The sequence below is a fragment of the Cupressus sempervirens genome, chromosome 1 (assembly GCF_028749045.1).
Source record: "Cupressus sempervirens isolate cs-2001-9-10 chromosome 1, ASM2874904v1, whole genome shotgun sequence".
Classification (NCBI taxonomy): domain Eukaryota; kingdom Viridiplantae; phylum Streptophyta; class Pinopsida; order Cupressales; family Cupressaceae; genus Cupressus; species Cupressus sempervirens.
In genome coordinates this window covers 101675391-101696895 of record NC_143118.1, presented here as the reverse complement: position 1 = coordinate 101696895, position 21505 = coordinate 101675391, and positions in this window count along the sequence as shown.

The window sequence follows — 21505 nt, the reverse complement described above, 5'->3', positions numbered from 1 at the left end:
GCATGTAATCAACAAATCAACATTTCATGCAATTACTTAACTCTTTATTTCTATATGTGTTGACTGATAGTAAATAAACTACTATAAAAATATAGCATGCTTGAAATAACATCCAGACACATCAATAACATTTTGACACTAGGATTTAATATAGAAACCCAATTTGAGAAAAACCACCAAGTAACATGCTACCAATTGTTCACTCTTCTAAAGTGAGCTTGGTTAAGAGCCAACCTTATTCAAGGTTATACAACACACTATAAAATGTGATCCTATTAAAGGATTTAATCACCCTATTAGGAGTGGCTTGGTTAGAGAACTTTGTTCATTCCATTAGAATTTCACCTTGATTAAAATATTTACAAAATAACTATTAGGTCAACCTTGATTAAATGATTTTGACTAATACAATGGTTAGAATGTAACATTAGGTTTGATTTGTAGAATATAAACCACTTTTAAAATTCATATGTCTATTCACTCATCTAATAGTTTATTGGCCTGCTTCCATTCACATCTTCATCACTAATCTACTTGGAATCTTCTCAAGCAATCACACTTCACCAAACTCTTCACACTTTTCCTTTGTTTCTCTGCTCTTCACACCTCCTTAAGATCACCAATCAACAATGGCCCAACTTTAGAAAACATCTCTTATGCCTCCTTAAATAGGTAATTTAAATATTTTTCCACTTAAATATCACTATTGATATTAGGATTAGGTCATAATCATCAAATCATTTCATCATTTTATTTTTCTTCTCCTCCTAGAAACTTTTGATCAAATCCTTACCTTTGATCTCATAACAAACTCTCTTCATGTATTAAATACTCTAGCTCCTAAATCCTTATCTTCCACACACTTTGACTAATTCAAAATTTCAATTGTGTTAGCTTCAAAATCAATTATTTCTCAAATTATAACTTTTGTTGTCACTGAAAAATTATTGTATTCTTATACTTGGTCATCAGTATGTAGCTCGACATACACTATACTATATTGCTCGACATTAACTAGATCACTCATCCATAACTATGGTCGGTCACTACTAACACTTATTCATACATTTTCTCATAAATAACTTAAAGAATTTGAGCAATACAAATCCACAAAGCCCGAAGAATACTTTCATGTAAAAACTTTTCATAGAGAAGAAAAATACAAGAAGAGGCAAGGGTTTTCTCTAAAAATATGCAAATTATATTCTCAAAAATAAAAAATATAAGAGACAATTACAAAAGGTCTATCTTTATAGAAGGAGATCAAAACCCTAAAAAGAGTAACCAAAAAGGTAACCATTTAATAATTTCTAATTAATTATTAAATTTGAATGCATAAGTGCATAAAGTGAAATCTTAAGAAGAGAGAAAAGGTAATTTAATGAATGAAATTAAATTAACCTTTTTCTCTAATAGCCCCCCTTAAAATGAGCAACAATGTAGCTACAAATAATGCAAGGAAACTACAATGATGAAATAAAACTTGGGTCCCAAAAACAAGGCCTAATGAGGTACCCAATCACAATCAAATCTCTATGAAATGGAGAAATAGAGGAAACCTTGTAGGAAAATCCCTACTCCAAAATGAGATAGAAAAGGATACACAAATGAAACATCTCAAGAGAATTTTTGAAGATCATAAGTACAATGAAAGCCTCCGTGATGGAAGCTTGAGACTCCATAGCCCCCTAGAATGGCATAACTATTATGTCAATGAACATATCAATGTGGCTCCAATCTAAAGGAAACAAAGGTAGTGGATAAGGATGATAAGATCCATGTATGTAAAGTGTAACTGGAAGTCCTAGCTGATGCTCAAAGGAGAAAACATGAGAATCTTGAAATAGAATCTCCAATGGAGGTGGGATAATAGGTGTGTTGAATTTGTGATCTAAGAGGAGATATATGTCCTCTAATATATCCTCAATAGTTATAGTGGGTGGATTAATAATTGAAGCTACAATAGTAGGAAATGATAAAGAGTAATCCTATGCAAGAGATGGAATCTGAATAGTAGGTGAAGGTGTAGAATTCACAACACTAGTCTCAGGAATAACACATAAGTTCAAGTTACCTAAATTCACCTAAGTAGACTCCTGTTAAAAAGGAGAGTGTGTCTTCAATAGTTGAGATGGTGGACCAAAATGTGACAAGGAATATATGTGGGAAGCATGATCAATAGTCCCTATCAAAATAATATTGCATGTCTCACTATCTCTGATGTACACTAAATCTTGTGCATACTCAATTGTCTTCCATGTCCCATTGTGTGTAATCTGATAATTAGAGAGAAGGTTAGAGGAAAATGATGGAATACAAAGTACATCATGAAATGTGCCATCATCAATGTCAATAGAACCTTTCCAACATATAGTCATAATAGTGTTGTTCCCCATCAAAATGTGTGTAGTAGGAGAAGCCTCAAAAGAAGAGAACAAATCTTGAGAAGATGCCATATGGTGTGAAGCACTTGAATTCAGTAACCATCTAGAAGAATGAGGAATAGTATTTTGACATAGTGCATGACCCTTTCCTATATCTTTACCATTTTACTAAAATGATGATGATGAAGAAGATCTATGAGAAGTAGAAGGAATATTAGTGTTTCTCTTTTGAAGGAGAGCTACCAATTTTAAACCTGTTTGGCATAGCCATCTAACTTCTTCTCATAGAAATATGACTCATCATGATTAGGCTTATTACAATAGGCACACTTTTCTCTTTTTTTCTTTTTTTTACCCCCTTTAGGGGGAGGTGGCCTTGATGAATTGTGAGTGCTAGAATCAATCTAAAACTTTGTATAATGAGATTTATGTGTCTTCTCCTTCATTCATAAAGATGGTCGAGCTACCAATGCATAAGTATTTGAGCCTATGAGAGAATAAAACTAAGAGAGGTTAGCTTTCTCTTGAGTCAAATGATCACAAAAAACCTCAAAGGATGTCATGGTAAATCTATTACCCAAAGCATCTTTGGAGGAACAAAAGTTAGAAACAAAAATCTGAAAAGTTTCCATGAAGCTTAGAAAGAATTAGGTAGATGCACTCAGTATCAATCTTGGTCTTCTCACAAACCTACAATGAAGATCTATGTTGATTGAAATTCATAAAGAAGTCCTCATTTTAAGGAAAATAATTTGGTACAAGAGAGGTAAGCTTTGGATTAATCTAAAGTACCTTGAACTCATTCACTATACCAAACAAGCCTTCAAGCTTGGTCCACATAGCTAGAGGGGTATTGCACCCATCAAGATGAAACTATAGACTATCAAATACCTGTAAAGAAATCAACCCCATTACCTCAAAAGGCCTCTAAAAAATTGGTTATATGACATCTAAACAAGACCACAGCCCTTTTGACTTGAGATGTCATGTCATCAAGGTCTTCCATGTGTAGTAGTTATGAGGGGTTAGAAGTTCTAGACAAGAAGAGGTATCAGTCATTTTTTTAGGTGTTGTATTTTTTTTGTAGGAAAACAATTTACCAAATGCTTAAAGTATTATATCCACTCAATATTACTCCAAACTGATACCAAATCTAGAAAGTAGACAAAAAATTATACACTTTAAAAAAAATAACACTTGAATATGTGTCTATATGAGCCCAAATGAAGCCTTTGAAGTTACAAAAATTGGGATTTGCAATTTTTAGAAGAATTCAATAAAATACATTACAAAAAACCTGCAACAATTTGTAGATCACAAAATTCTACCCCCAAAAAAAATTGCTTTGAAAAAGGAGTCTGTACAAGTGATATTGTTGTTTGAAAATCACATCTATAATTATTTTTTTGAATCACCATCATCACACCTCCAAAAATCAAAGAAAATACCTTTAAAATGTCAATTTTTTTTGTCAAACTCTCATTCTCCTTTTTATCCAAATACCAAACAAACTACAATAGATCTATCTTTGATACCATGAAGGATTTGAGCAATACAAATCCACAACACTCAAAGAATACCTACATGTAAGAACATGTCACAGAGAAGAATAAGACAAGAAGAGGCAATGGTTTTCTCTAAAAATATGCAAATTGTATTTACAGAAATGAAAAAGATAAGAGATATTTACAAAAGATCTATCCTTATAGAAGGAGATTGAAACCTAAAAAAGGGTAACCTAAAAGGTAAATGTCATTTAATAATTACTAATTAATTATTAAATATGAATGTATAAGTGCATAAAGTGAAATCTTAAGAAGGGAGAAAAGGTAATTTAATAAATTAAATTAAATTAACCTTTTTCTCTAACATAACTATCACTTGGCTTGAATTTTCTTGTTCATCTTAAACCTTCTACTTCAGCTCCTTCATTGACCAACCAAAACTAATACTCAATCAACCTTATCCTTTTGACTTGTTTCAACTCTAAGCTTCATTTAACTATCTTCTTTACTTCATGTATTAATTGAACAACATATTATCTTGTCAAGGACTAACCTATCAAGTGCCCATTGTGTTTTCATGATACTTAGACTTCACATCACTCATCAACACCACTATCTCACCTTGCTATATCTTCTTTTCAAATCCTCTTCATCAATCAAATGATATGGCACCCTACACTATTAGTAAATGTTTTTCTTGTGATTTGACACTTTGTCTTACCAATAGGTTTGATATTAAAGACAACATAAAAATTTCTCCAATTATAGTTTCCATTAAGTTTTTAACTTTATCTATTAGTAGTGACCCATACATTCACATCCTATGGTAGTTATCCAAATTACAATAGTATTGATAATTCACTCAAATAGAAAAGGAGGAGATCTAATCTCACTAAAGTGTCCACATAAAATGATTCAAGGTACAAATGGTAATCCAACATTTGATAGAGGCCCTCATAGTGGACACCCATTTTATTTGGACCTTTTAGATCATTGTGACTAAGCTAAACTAATAAAAAAGAGAGAGAAAAAGTTCATACCCCTAGTCCTTACTCCTCTACCAAAGGTAGACATACTAGAGTTTATCGAAGGGGAATGACAAGGAAAATAAAAAAGAACACAAATACTAACTTAGCATATCTTAGATCATTTTAGTCATGTTTTAGTGGATTGTTGTCCTCATTTGATGTTTAGACTGGTAGTGAGAAATTCCTTCAGATGTCAGGAAATAGTAGAACTTGTGTAGGTTGGATAGATAGAATTTAACAACCAAGTGACTCACTAATATCCTATGAAATTTCCCCCTAATACATGTTGGTTGTCCCTAGACTATGGCATTAAATGATTTTGATCCATAAAGGCAAGAAGTGTCACATAAGTGATTGAAATCTATGTGCAAGTGAAAGAAGAAAATGCATGTAGGAAAAGTAAGAAAGAAAAAATATTCTAAAGAAGGAAAGTGTAAGAAAATGATAGCTATATAATATCCAAGAGGTGTATTGATAGATAGACCACTTTAAAATAAGAGGAACTTGTTTACTTGGTTTTCACCTTGTTGGTAGAGATTCTATTTTTTCTACCATGATGCTTCATTGCCAAGTTTTCATGAAGGCATTTTTTCTTCCTTTTCTTATTTTTTTGGTTATTTACTCATTTTTCCAAAAATAATTGTATTATCAAGGTTCCTATTCCTACATTTTCACTAGGATAATGAATTTTTTAGGAACTTTTCCATTTTTTAGCATTTTCTTCAAAACTTTTTGTAATTTTTATGATTTTTTCAAGACTTTTAGATATATGAGAAATATCTTTTGAGATCAACAGTTGTAGAATATTTTGAGGTGAAGATTATTAATAGGACCCTTGAGTTTTTTTCCTTTAGTGGTAGATAGTTGATATGCACTTGATCTGAAGAACGTAATAACTATGTATGGACCAAGCTAGTTCAGCTTGAATTTACCCTTCTATTCCCTGTGTTGATGATTCTTGGGGTTCTTCCTTAGAACGAGATCACCCACCTTGAATTCCTTGGGTTCACCTTTTTTGTAGCTCTTAGACATTATCTTTTGGTAATAATTTAGGTGATCGAATGCCACTTTATGATGGTCATCCAGTAATTCAAACTCTTATAGCCGAAATACATGGTAATCATAATTATTAATGATTCCTCTTAGAGAAACCTATTAAGTAGGAATATCTACCTCAATAGGAAGCACATCTTCCAATCTATACACCAAAGAAAAGGGCATTGCACTAGTAGGTGTTTGGGTACTAGTGTGATAAGCCCAAAAAGTTGGATCTAGTTGAAGGTGTCAATCCTTTGTGGATTTATTTGATGTGCAATATGATTTTTTAATATGGTCTTGTTTGATGCCTCTACCTATTCATTACCCTATGGATAGTAAATGGAGGACTAATTTTGTGTGATTTTGAACTTGGCACATTATTCTTTTACAATCTTGTTGTTGAATCACCTTCTATTATATGTGATTATAGAAGAGGCTACACCATACCTATAAATAATGTAATTCAAAATAAACATAGATACTTTCTTTCTAGTGGATTTAGTAAGATATATTTCCCCTGGCCACTTTATAAAGTAATCTGTGGCAGTTATTATAAACTTATGTCCATTGGGCGAGGATGAGTAAGTCTATCAAACTAGGTAAAATTTTCATTGTTGGAATGACCAAAGTGTAATGAATGGTATGAGATCCCTCCTTGGAGCATGGATCATATTACCATGAATATGAAACTATTTGCAAAATTTATTGAATTGAATAACTTATTTTTCCATAGTTGGCCAATAATAACTAGATCTAATTAGTTTATGATCTAGTTTTACGCCACTAGAGTGTAATCCATAAATTCCTTCATGTACCTTAGCTAAAAAACACTTAGAATCATCAAGTTTGAGACACCTAAGGATGGTATCGACTAGACCTCACTTATATAAGTTATTTTCTATGATGATATATTGTGAAGCATCATGGATAAGGTGATATTTCTCATTCTAAGTTAGAATTTTAGGAATGATCTAGTCATGCAAATAAGAGTATGTTGAAAATAATTATTCAATTGTATGTTGTCTTTGATGTTACAAAAAATTTCAAGCCTTTACCAAGTATTTAGTGATAGTTAAGCTCACTCAGCCATCAAAGGCAATTTCATATATATGCCAAGCATTCAGTTATAACCAAGTTCAAAGACAATGTTAATTGAGCTCAGTCAGTTAATGAAGTGAAGTTAGTATTGATTGATTTGATTTAGTTAATATTATAACTCCTATTCTAACTGAGTTGGGTTGGTTAATGAAGGAATCCTCTACGTTGACTGAGTACTCAATTTTGTATTAGTCGATTATTGACATATTAAGTTTGTTAAATTTATTGGTTAATACAAGTAGACTTGAGGGATGAAAATTATTTTATTAAAATAATATTCAAGCCAACTTGACAAGATGAATCATATATATGAAAGGTCAAGTTGATGATTGAAATGTGGATTTGAAGAAGATGAATTGAGGAAGCAAATTTGATGGATATCTTTAAAGGGTAGAGCATCTGAGTTGACTGAGCTACAAAGAACATTCTAATCAAGGAGGATCAAGTAATCAAGCCAGAACTAAGATCTAAATTATAAAATTCAGTTGCATAAAAAATTAGGTCAATTCATTATTACTCTCTAATAATTGTAGCAGTGAACCAAATTCACTAACAAAGTTGGCCTAAAATCTATTCAACAAATCCTCTAACAAGGTGGCATTTCTATATTGAAGTGTTTGAAGACCTCTAACAAGGCCACTCCTAATAGGGTGAATTAAATAATTTAACAAGGTCACACCTAATAGTTTTTTTTGTAACCTTTAACAAGGTTGGCTCCTAATAGGGCTCACTTTATAAGAGTGAAAAATAGTAACTAGTTGCAATTGGTGGTTTTTCCAAATTGGGTTTCAATGTTAAATCTTGGTGTCTCTTGTGTTCATTTTATTTCCTTTATATTTATGAAACTAAGTTAATAAAGGCTAATCACATTAATATCTTAAGATCTAATTATCTATGCTAATTGAGTGACAATAATATACTTAGTGTTAACCAAGTTACAATAGAATATTTAGTGTTAATTGAGTTACAACAAGATTTGGTTTTATATTATGTTGACATTTTAAAAGGGACTTTGTATTTGTTTTTGTAGTAAATAATTCACCCTCCCCTCTCAATTACTCCTTTTGATTTCCTACAATTGGTATTAAAGCTATTGGTTCTTCTAGATAAGGTTTCAAGGACCTAAGCTAAAGATCAAGATGTCTTACAGAAGGGAAAATTCTAAGTTGAATAGAGATAACTTCCAAGCATGGAAAAGAATCATGAAGCTTCATTTAGAAATTATTGGAGAAATAGCCCTAAAATATCTAGAGAACAAGTATGTAGTACCTACTAGAAATTTGACTGTGGACCAAATAGTGGGAAAAAAAATCACAATATAATGATGACTGACATTGGTTCTACTCTCAATTATGTTGAATTTTATGAAGTCAAAGATTATCCTACAACTCATGAAATGTGGCTCAAACTAAAATATATCTGTGGAAGAGATGACAATGTGGGGAGAGCTAAGGTAGAAAGTCTAAGAGGTTAGTTTGATCAGATAAAGATGAGGGAAGATGAAAACATTGCACAATATAGTGAAAGAATCAAAACAAGTGTGAGTACAATCAGAGTCTTAGGAGGGAAAATAGATGATGTGACAATGGTCAACAAGGTACTCAAAACTATTCTTCATGTTTATGCAATTAGAGTCTTAGTTGTTCAATAAATGAGATGTGATCCCAAAAATTATATAACCTTGGATGCACTAGTGGGAAGGATGATTGTAATGCCTTGCTCGGGAACCCGAAAGAAGTAAACCTAATATGTTACAAAGTTTACTACACTATTTTTAAAAAAAAGTTTAAACAACATCAAAGTAACAATAATGGGGAAGCAATATATACATACACATCAAATACACACAAGCAATACAAATATAGTTTCAATTTCTCAAGGGTTCCTTCACATTGAGTCACATTTTAAAAAATTTATTAATAAGTTTAAGTCTCAATTACAATGTCCATAATCATAAAATGAATAAACACATACATAGTCATATAAGAAAGTACATAAGTACAACTAACAATATGAAAGCACATCTAATTAATGACATCTACTGCACATGTCACAGGTTATGTGAAAATAGATACAAGTACATCAATATACAATACAATATCCCATAGGATCTCAAAACACATGGTACATAAATATATCAAATGAATAGAAGTTTTCAAGATAAGAGGAGGAATGATAATGGTACTACTATATCAAGGAGCATCCAACATTTTTCAATCTGAGGGGGACCCAAATGGTAAGAATACAATGCCTCTCGACCGCATGGTCACCTAATCAGGCTCCCACACCCACTATGTAGGAGAGATAATGTATGATCCACACATAGATAATCAAATCATAAAATAATCCTAGGCAAGGAATCCTGATAGCCAAAACTACCTCAAGGGTAACACAAACTACTTAAGAAGAAAAGATAACCCAAGTCAAAAGGACACTCATTCCAATACTAACATCTCATACCAAGTCAACATACAAATACCAAGACCAAAAATATACAACCACCTCAAAATCAATGACAAGTGTCATAAGAACAATGACCAATAGATAACAACTGTCACCAATAAAAGTAAACTACCAATCACTAACTCCAACAATAAAAACACCACTAATGTATAACTGATCATTCATTAATAAAAGTCAATTATCAATAATAAATGACATTCAATCAATAGATAAAAATTCACAATAAATACACCATCAAAACAAATATCCAACAAGTAAATCACTAGAGGCAAATATAAAAAAATCATGAAGGAGACTTAGGCTACATACAATGGAGTGTCATCACATGAGCCAACTCTAGAGTTACCCTAGCAGTCTCTCAAGACCTTGGTCTCCTAGTGACTCTATGTGGAACCATAATACCCTCTCATGATGACAAGGAGACTAGTCATGCCTCTCAAGGTATCATCTTCATCTCATCCTTAGTCTATACAAGCACTCAAGGCATGGAAAAGGAAAAATCTCTAACTTATCTTTTTAATGTATCTCAAGGAAAAGGGCTAGGCAAGATATTTTAATTACTATGTTATCACTTGTTACACAACTTACAATGAGTTACCTTGGTAGCCACTTTCGGCCCCAACCCCCATTGCAAGCCACTCCCATAGAAATGCACCTAAACTACCTTCCCAAAAATCACAAACCAAAATAGTGTCCCATACCACAAAAAGTAATATTGATCAAATTTGGTTCCTTAAGAAGCAACCCAAAAAATAACATTGGTTCTCAAAACCCAAGTTCTCAAAATTTCTCAATAGCATAAAACTCATAAAACATAAATCTCAATTCAAATAATAAAGTTCATCATGACATCTAGTCAAATAATCATAACAGAAATCTCAAACACTACCTCTAGTTCACATCCTGACTTGGCCAACTAAAAAACCCATGAAGAAAAACCATCATGAAAATAAACATCACAAGACTACAAATAGAATATTAGAAAACACATAGTTTTCAGCCACATGATTTAAATCCACCAATTTCCCTTGTTTAGTTTGGATCATAAGGATGTGTTTAGAAATAAAGTAAGAATATATATGTTAATATAAATTGTTATGCTAATATACCTATTAAAAACAATAAGTATTTAAATATCTAATCTTTTTGTGCATATAAAATATCATGCAATATTATCATGTTATTAATTTAAACAATCTTAAATCATAAATTATTAATTAATAACATAAATGAATGTATGAAAAAATAAATTTTTCTTCAACTATAAATTCTCTAACAAGGTTTTTATGCAAAAGATAATATATTAAATTTGGGATAGATGAAGAATGGCATTACAGGAGATGATCGTAGGTGCCAAGCAAGTAATTGTGGGTACCAAATTGGATTTGGGTTTGCATTCTCATAGGGATGATTGAAATGTATAGGAAAAGAAAGGAAAAGTGTTTCAATCCACTAAATTTGTAGAAAAGTTTAGCAAATTTTTTGATTTTAGAAGAACTAGGGGAAATCAGGACTCTCTAGGAGAATAGGACAAATCGTGGCATAATTTTTTTTACAAGAAGGTGGTGGTGCAACCAATGAAGCCTTTTTTTGTAAATCCAAGATTCTAGTTGAAGCACAAAATTAAGGAGAAGCAGCAGATCCCTTTTGATATTTGTGAGAGAGAGATGCCTTTCAATGGTAGGAAGATAGTCAAGTTTGCAAATCAGGTGGGGGTGGGCTAGTGAATCAGAGAGTCAACGATTGAAGATTTGGAATGAGGGTGAATGCTCTTATTCTACTAAGAATTCCATCAAGAACATAGATATTTCCCAGCGAGCTACCTTTAATCCAAAGGTTGCAAATAGAAATGGTAAGGGTTTGCAAAAGAATGTAAACTTCAAACAAATCTAGAGGAAAAAATAGGTCAGTGCAAATTTTTTGGAGGAAAATGCTAATAAATGTAGGAAATTTTAGAAATCACTATTCTAGAAAGGTTATTGGTGCCGCTTCTGGAGTTTCTAAGAAATACATCATTGTAGGTGCAAATACAAGATAACCAATTGGGTAGACAAGAAATTCAAGATTGGGCTAAGGAAAACTAGAAAGGCATGAAAGAAATTATGTTTCATGAATGAACCCCTAATTTTTTTACAACTTATTTTACTCTACCATGTATAGAGATAGGGTGCATAAATTTAAAGGGTGGTTCTGTAAGGGTTTTGGTATGTCCACTTATCCTTTCACACTGAACTTTGTCCCAAATCTGGATGATGTTAACTTCTTCCCATATTGGGTAGAATTTCCAGATTTGCCTTTGGAATATCGTGATCTTAAGATTGTTGAATTAATAGCAAATAAGATGGGTATCTTTATAAAGCATGACTTAATCCCATTTGAGCAAGTCTTCAGGTTAGTTAGGGTTTGCATCCTTTTGAGTAATAAAAAACCAGCACAAATTAACTTAATGTGCCATTTGAAATGGGGTGTGTGGAACCAAAATATTGTTGTTCAAGCACCAGAGGAAATTGGAAAACATGCTATGTCTTTAGGGCACTTCAACTTAGCATGTCATGGGAATATCATAGATAGGATTATGGTATGTGAAGACCACTTTATGATGGTTGAAAATTTTATGCTCTATAAATACTTGAATACATAAAAAGTAGGGGTTATAGAAGAATCAACAAGCTAGGTTGGGAATGGGGCTAATGTAGGGGCTGATTTGAAGGTTATAAATGAAATGTCATCTTTCAATTAGGCTCCAAGTTCAAATCATCAAAGTATTCAAGGCATTTCTCAATTTTAGGATCTTAGTAATTCTAGGACTTTAGTTAGTAGGATTGGAGATAATGTTGAATTAACAGAAGAAATAGTAATGAATAAGGGGAAGAAATGCTCATTATTATCATCCATTGTGGAAGATTTAAGAACAAATCAGCAAGAATTTTCTTTAAGGAACATGAATCATAGCACTCAACTCCCCATCTAGCAAAATTTAGTCTCAAATGTGGTGGTACACAAGTAGGTTTCATTCCAAAATAGAAGTTTGGCTAAATTTCATTTTGCTCTGCAATTTCCTTTTTACATGATAGGTGTAAGCTTTAAGGATTAGTTCAATTTTCTGGAGCATGTTGATAATGTACATGATTTATTATTCCAGAATCATATGTGCCAAGAGATATTTATCAAAGATTATCATCTTGTACCTAAGGAAAATTGTAGATGGTCTATTGAAGATACTATCACTCAGCAAGTCATGTTTAACAATTCTTCAAAGGAAAATGTTAGTCCAAAATGTCAAGAAGCCATAAAGAGTATTAATCTGGGATATAATGTGGAAAAGAATCTTTTAAATTTGGTAGAGGAGATATCTAATTTTATTGTGTCAGAGCAGTTTCAGATATTGGTAGATAAAATTATTAGAGAAGATAATATTTAGGATTTAGATTTTTTGCATGAAGTAATTGGTTTAAATCAGGGTCAGTAGACAAGGAATGGCAAGACTCTAGTGTTCAGGTTGATCAATATACTTATAAAAGTTTGGAGGGAGGGGAGGCCAAGTTTTATTTTTCACAAACTTTCTCAATAATGTAGTCACCTGGTGAAAAACAAGTTTTTGCTAGTACCCCTAAGCCTCATGGTAGGAAAAGTAAAAGCATGAAACCTAAGGAAGAAATTGTTGCAGGGATTCAATCTACTTTGGAAGACAAATTTCATTCAGTCAAGAGAATTACCAGAAGGCCTAAATGTCCTCAGGAAGAAATATGAAGATCATTACATGGAGTGTTAGGGGCATAAATGCCACTGATAAAAGAAGTAGAATTAAAGAGTTATTAGAGAATTCAAAAGGTGATATTATTTTTCTGCAAGAGTCAAAATTATCAGATAGTAAATTTCAAGATACAGTTACAAAATGGAAAAGTTGGAAGTCTATTCATGTACCTAGTATTGGGGCATCAGGAGGGCTAATCACTTTGTGGAATCCTAGATCAATTTCAAGTCACTTGCTGGATAAAGGTTTGGGTTGGCAATGTTATTATTTTGAATATTTTGACATTTCTATGACTATATTTAATGTATATGGACCAACTAGTGGCACAGAAAAGATAAAGTTATGGAATGAAATCTCTAAAAAACTTAGAGATCTTTTGGGTTAGAAATGCATCATAGGTGGAGATTTTAATGCAATTAGAAATATAAAAGAGAAGTAGGGAGGGATCTTTCCTTCTATGAAAGTTATGGAAGAATTTGACAAGTTTATTTGTGATAATGATTTGTCTAAGGTGTTATCTTCTAATGGTATTTTCTCGTGGCATAATAAAAGAGATGGGTTTTTACAAATTACAGAGAAACTTGATAGATTCTCGATTGCTGAAGCTTGGAATTTAACCTCAATCTACTTTATTTCAAAAAAATTATCATTTCATGGATCTAATCATTTTCCATTTGCCTTAAACTTAGAAAAGAATAATTCAAAATTTGTGGGTAAGTAGAAGTCCTCTTTTAAATTTGAGAGAATGTGGTTTATACATCCTCAATTTCTGTCTTTAATCAGAAAATGGTGGGTTAGTGCTCTATGGTAAAGGGAAATTGTATGTTTAATTTTTTTAAGAAACTTCAATACCTTAAAGACAAAATTAAAGTGTGGAATAAACAAGTTTATAAAAACATTTTTGAAGAAAAGAAAGCAGTGCATCAAGAATTGACAGAGATCAATGAAGAAATTATAAAATCTGGCTTGAATTCAAAGTTATTTTCCATTCAAAAGGAGAACCAATTTGAGTGGATGGAGTTATGTAGCAAAGAAGAAGAATATTGGAGGCAAAAATTCAAAAAATTATGGCTTAGTGAGGGAGATTGTAATATGAAGTTTTTTCATGCAGCAACTAGTTAGAGGAAAGCAAGCAATGCTATTTTCTCAATTTTAGATTAGAAATTAGGTAAGGTTATCAAAGAGGAATCAAAAATTAAGAGGGTAGGGGTTAATTTTTTTAAGGAACTTCTTGGTCCCTTACATAAAGAAGATATATGTGAAGACCAACTTGGGTTGTTTCTTGATGTTGTCGCAAGCATCATTTTAGTTGATGACAATCTTTATCTTATGAAACCATTCTCTATGGATGAAATTTAGCAAGTGGTAAAATCATTTATACCTGATAAAGCTCTTGATCCTAATGGTTTTATGGCCCTTTTCTTTAAGAAGTGTTCAGATGTTCTTGGTTGGGAGTTATTATTAGCCTTAGAGTTCTCAAGAAGGAAAGGTAATATGCTAAAAGGTTTCAATGCTACAAATGTTGCTATTATCCCTAAGACCAAGGACCCACAATAATTTTTAGATTTCAAACCCATATCCTTATGTAACACCATTTATAAGATCTTTACCAAAGCCATTTATTCTAGATTAAAATTCATTTTTCCTAAAATTATTTCTCTAGAATAGGGTGGTTTTGTGCCTAGTAGAGAAACACCAAAAGGAGCAATAGCTGCACATGAAACCTTGCATTTTATTAATGAGCATCACTTATCTTCTTTTTTGATCAAGATAGATATGATAAAAGCATATGATAGGGTAAATTGGCTCTTTCTTTTCAAATTTTTGGAGAAAATGGGTTTTGGTAGGGCTTGGTGTAAATGGATCAAAGCTTGTGTATCAGGAGCCTATTTTTTAATTCTCATTAATGGTTCTCCAAAAGGATACTTTAAGTCTTCACAGGGTATTAGGAAAGGTTATCCTTTATCTACAGCTTTATTTATTCTGATGGTAGAACCTTTTAGTAGAGCTATTACTAAATCCCAATAGTTGGATAGGTGGCAGGGTATTTAGTATGGGGGGAAGGATTTTGTAATTACCCATTCTTTATTTGCAGATGATACCTTTTTGTTTAGATTAGCAAGCATTAAGGAATAAAAATATATAAAATATGTACTGGACCTTTACACAAAGTTATTAGGACAAAAGATTAGCACAACAAAATCAAAGGTTTTTTTGTTCTATACAAGTGCTGATGTTGAGAAAAGAATTTGCAAGATTCTAGATTTTGAGCAGGATCACTTTCCTTCTACATATTTGGGAGTTCCTTTTTTCATGGGCAGAAACAAGTCTTCTTATTGGAAAAATATTATTGGTAGGATTAAAGCTAGGACTATGTCTTGGAAGGTGAGATGGTTGTCTCTGTCGGGTCACATTATGTTAATTAAATCTATTCTTGCTACTATTCCAAATTATTTCTTCTCTATATTATCAACTCCTAGTAATGTTAGTAAGACGATTGAGAGTATTATTCAAGGTTTCTTATGGTCAAAAAATATGTCAAGAGTTAAGAAAATCTCAAAAATAACACTTAAAGAAATGTCAAATGATAAAAGTGTAGGGGGTATAAATTTTCCAAATATAGAATGGAGGAACAAATGTTTTGGAGGTAAGTTAGTAGGGTTCATGTATGAAAAAATAGATGCTAAATGGTGTAAGATTATGCAAAGGAAATATTTAGATTCATCAGTACCTACAAGGATTTTTACAATAGATAAGTTACCTAAAGGTTTTGTGGTTTGGAACTTTATGGTGGAATCTCGTGATTTGGTTACTAAATATCTTTCGTGGAAAATTAATAATGGGGATATAGCTCTATTCTAGGGAGATTCTTTGAATGGTTTACTAGTTCTAAATATAATGCATTCCTTTGGGCAATGGAAATATATCTTTTGTGAGCATTGGGGTAACTATGTTGTAGATTATTTTTAGAAGGTGGATCCAATCTCATGAGTAATTAGCTGGAAGAATCCAAAAGATCTTCCCATCCTAGAGGAGGTCAAGAGGGATTTTTTTAGCATGTGTAAGGCTAGAATTGTTCTAGTGATGAACAAGAATGATGAATTAATATGGATTCCTGATCAGGAAGGGAGATATTCGATAAAGCTTGGTTACTTGGCTACTTCAAATCTATAATTAGGATTGAGAAAATTGAGGGCTTATAAGTTTTGTTGGAATTTAGTGATCTTACCAAAAGCTGGCTACTTTGCTTGGCTGGCCCTTAGAAAGAGAATTTTGATAGGTGACAGATTGCAAAAAATGAAAATAGTCCAAAGTTTCCAATGTGTGTTGTGTTCAGAAGAACTTGAATCACTTGATCATTTATTCATTCATTGTAAAATGGCCCAACAATGTTAGTTTTTTGTTCTTCAAAAGTTAAATGTTATGTTTCCTTTACCAAATACATTATGGGACTTGTTTAAGGATTGGCCATGTCTAGATAATAATTCCTTCTATGCTTGCTTTTGGAAATGTATTCCAGCTTTAGTCATTTGGGCTTTATGGTGGGAAAGGAATAAATTAATTTTCAGACAACAACATTTAGATATAGTAGGAGTGTTGAAAGCTTTAGAAAGTTCAATAGTTGAAGTGGTTTTCGCATATGTGAGAAAAAAAAATGAGCATCTAGTTGTTACAGGTTGGGATATTTTAATGTCAAATAAATGGATATGTTTACCTTCTCTGAGTTACAATTTTATTATTTTGGGGCCAAGTGTAAAAATTAATAGAGGGAAAGTGAGATGAATACCTCCTAAGAAGGGAATTTTAAAGTTAAACTTTGATGGTTGTTCAAGAGGAAATCTTGGAGCTTCAGGTATAGGGGTGTGCATCAAAGATCATGAAGGTAAGGTGATCAAAATGTTAGCTCAAAAAATTCCTTCAGGAATAAATAATTGTCCAGAAGCACTAGCTCTTATGTTTGGGGTTGAAATGGTGTTGAGTTTGAATTGTATAAGTATCCACATAGAGGGAGATTCCACCTTGGTGATAAATGCATGTATACAACAGAAAGTGGATGATTGGAAATTTGGATACATTCTTCATAAAACCTAGAGCATTATTGATCTATTTGAATCCGTGTCTTTTTCTCATACTTTGAGAGAATGGAATTGAGCTGCAGATATTTTGTCAAATTTGGGGTGTGACTTGCAAGGATCACGAAAGATAGTAAGAGAATTTGATGTTATTAGGTTTCTTAACCTTTTCAAGGAGATAGAACAAGATAAAATATTATTTATCTTTGATTAGGAAATTTTGGAGTGGGCGAATGAATTATCATTATTTATTTTTTGATTTAAAACATATGATTATTGCTATTAGCTCTCTATATTTAACATGCTTCACCTTAAACATGATTTGACTTTCTAGCTTATTGAGATTTTTGCAAAAGGACACTAGTGACATTCATTTTTAGAATTTGACATTATAATTGAAGGCTTCATGGCTAATGTGAATGAAATACGTATGATTTGTGTGATCATAATGTGCTATGTATTCATACAATCTAGTTGGCTGCAATTTTATTGTGTGAGGTACGAGATTTTGTTAGAAGGAGATGGATTTTTTGATGGGTATTAACGATCACTTGTGTGAAGTGAATGTTATAAGGATTTTTTGTTGTTGACTTTTTATTCATTTTGGTATAAAATTTGGCTACAAGTTTGGTAGTGGTTCCTATTTTTAGTGTGATGGAGGGCAGTAGCAACTATTTTAGAGTTTCGTTGAAATGTATCGGGCAGGAAATGCCACTTTCTGGTTGGTTGTCCATAGGAACTTTGGAGGAAATTTTCCATTTTGAGTGCGACAAGTGCCATTATGATGTTGTGGGGATTTTGGGGTTTGAATTTCTTTACCCAGTTTTACCAAGATTGATATTGTTGTCACAAGTTTTATCTCTATTCTTAACTTACATTATGGACCTTCTTTTGGATTTGGATGTAGTTGTTCATATTACTAATGAGGTGGTGCATTATAATGTTATTGGGAAACCAAAAATTGAAGAGGAAATCAGGAAATTTGACCTTCAAATAGGTATGGCCCCAATTGGAGGTGTATTTGACAATTTGGCACTCAGGAAAGATGAAAAATTTCTAAATTTTCTTTCATCTTTTAAATGTTTGATATTATAGAGAAATCTTGGGTTGATTGACAGTATTTTATGGAGCTATAAAGATTTCATATCAGGAGAAGTTGCTACATATCTTAAAGGGAAAGCTTAGTTTATTGAGGATTTACTCAGCCATGGTCATGAGGAATTGGGTAGCACGCAAGGATATGGGAGGAATAGGATAGAGATGGAGTTTTTGGAGTAGAGTTAGTGAATATAATGCATATTGATAATCCCTTTGCTCTGCTGGATTTGTCAAAGGAAGGGGCTCTAGTTTTGATGGATTGGGATCTAGTATTATAGAGTTTTTTTTGAGGTGGGAGGAATGGGTAAAGCCTAGTTTATTCACAATTTTTGGAAGCGGGGCTATTTTCTCTAGCTCTAGTATGGTTTTTTGTTGATTATGTGGTTGAAGTGCAAGTTTTGGTGGAGCTCTAAGGGGCTTAATTTTGTTTTGAGACCGAAAGCTATAAATACATAAAGTCATTTTTGGTGTATTTTATGTATAGTGACCAACTAGTGAAAATTGTTTAGTTTATATATCACATACATGTATGTTGTGTATTTTGGGTTTACTTCCATAAGATCTCTTTTGTATGCTCAAAATTATAAGGGCTTCAATTACTTTTATCTTGAGGTGGTCTTATTGTATACAATATTGTATATTTTTCTATTACTTTGTATTTGGTAACAATCACAGGGTTTCTTACTGGTTCTTCCCTTCATGATCCATTGAACTAGGTATATATAAATAAATATATTCAAAGTGGCATATGTCACTTTTCACCTTAAAAAAAAAAACATAAATATATGTTATTATATTTAAATATTGATGTTAATTTCATTTTCTACAATATTAATATGACTTTTATTTAAGTCTGATATTATTATTTATTTATTTTCCTTTAATTCATAATGCTAGAGATAAATTATAAATTTAATTTAATTATTTATAATTTATCTCATAAAGTTAAATAGTTATTAACCAAATGATTATAAAGTGAACTCTACCACAACTTCTCTTAAAATATAATAAAATTATAAATATTTATTTATTAACTTCCCTCTTGCATTAATAATTATTAAATTATTTATATGCAACTAAGAGTTTAATTAAACTTAAAGAATCACTAATATTACTAGCATTCACTTTAACTAAATGAATAATATTTATATAAATTTTGAAATAAATAAATAAATAAATAATTTTAAAAATTTATTTTTTATTTAACTAATTTATTTTTAATTAATTATTTGTTAAAAAATAAATAAATCTAAAAATTATATTATATTAAATAAAAATACACATGCAATGTCTTTGATCTCTCAAATCATGCAACTATACTATACTTAGTTTTCTATTTTTAGCATATTTGTTTTCAGATACATGTAAACATACTATACTTAGCTTCTATCTTTAACATGTTTGTTTTCACATGTATGTAACCATATTATACTTGACTTTCTATTTTTAGCATATTTGTTTTCACATGCACGTAACTATATTATACTTAGCTTTCTATTTTTAGTATATTTGTTTTCACATGCATGTAACCTTACTATACTTAGTTTCTATTTTTAGCATGTTTGTTTTCGCATGCATGCATAAGTTTAGTTACAACATGCATTCCTCTCAATTAATCTTTTTCCTTTTTCCAATAAATTTTGCAATTAAATTATTTTAGATGTAAGAATAATATTTATCTATATTTAGAAAATTTATGATAATTTCATGGTTCTAAAGACAAATTTAAAGTTGAAACTCTACCTGTTCAATTTATTATTTTTTTCCAATTTTCAATAATAAAATTTTCATTATATTAGAAAGGGGTTTATAAGAATACAATCACAATAATTTTCTACATTTTTTTATAATTTTTCTCACTCAAGTTTTCTTGATTAATAAGTTTTTCTTTTTCAAAATCTACAACATAATTCTTTATTCAATAATCAATACAATAAATTAATAAGTAATATGCAACACCTAGGAAGACATGAAGTAGACAAATCTTTCAATAAATTCTACAATGGGTTTTCAAACCCTACCTCAAAACCAGAGCTAAAATCTGAGACAATCTATGAATGCATGCAAATTCAAACCCTCTGAAACTCTCAACAATTCTTTTGATCCAATTTCAAATTTTGCTCCTCAAAACTTGTGTATCTAGAAATGAGCTCTAATTTCCTTAATAAAGAATTTTTTCCCAAATCAAGGCTTTGATCATGCAATCATGCGAAAACCCTTTGTCTTTAATTACTATATTTTAATTTTCATGCACACACTTTATGCAATTTAATTAAAATAAACTTTATTAAATTAAAGCTTTTGCTCCCTTATTAAATCATGTGACGTTTTTAATATAATATTTATTGATTTAACTAACAATATTATTTAGAGTTTATTAAAAATAAAACTCCTAAATAAATAATTATTAAATTAAATAAATATAAATATGCCTAAATTGTAACTTTAATCAAATCTTTTAAATTTAATTCTTTCATGCACATTTAAAAAACTTTTTAATTAAAATATTCTTTTATATTGTCTTTTTCTCCACTTATTAATTAGTGCAAGCACTAATTACAGCATAATTTATTATTTAAATTAATAATAATAATCAAAGCTCATTGTTTAAATGCAACTCTAATTTAATTATTATTAAATAAATAATTATAATAAAGCAAAATTAAATCTTTAACATTTTAATATTTTAATTATCTCTTTTTATCTAACTTGTTACACTAAAAAATTAAATTAAATCTTTTAAATTGAAGCACATAAATTTAATTAATTAATAATTGATTAAATACCACCATATTATAATTTCTCTTGAACCAATTTTCTAAATTTAGACTTCTAAATTAAAACACATAGTTAATTAATTAAATATTCTCATTCTTTTTTTTTTTAATCAAATAATATTTAATAATTCTCAATATTATATGATTAACCTAAATATTACAGTTAAATCATTTACCAAATAAATCACATAGTGAAATCCACATAAAACCAACATTACTAAAACTGACCAAAACTCAAAATCAAACAACACAGACAAAGATAAACTCATGAGTTTTAAAAAGGGTGG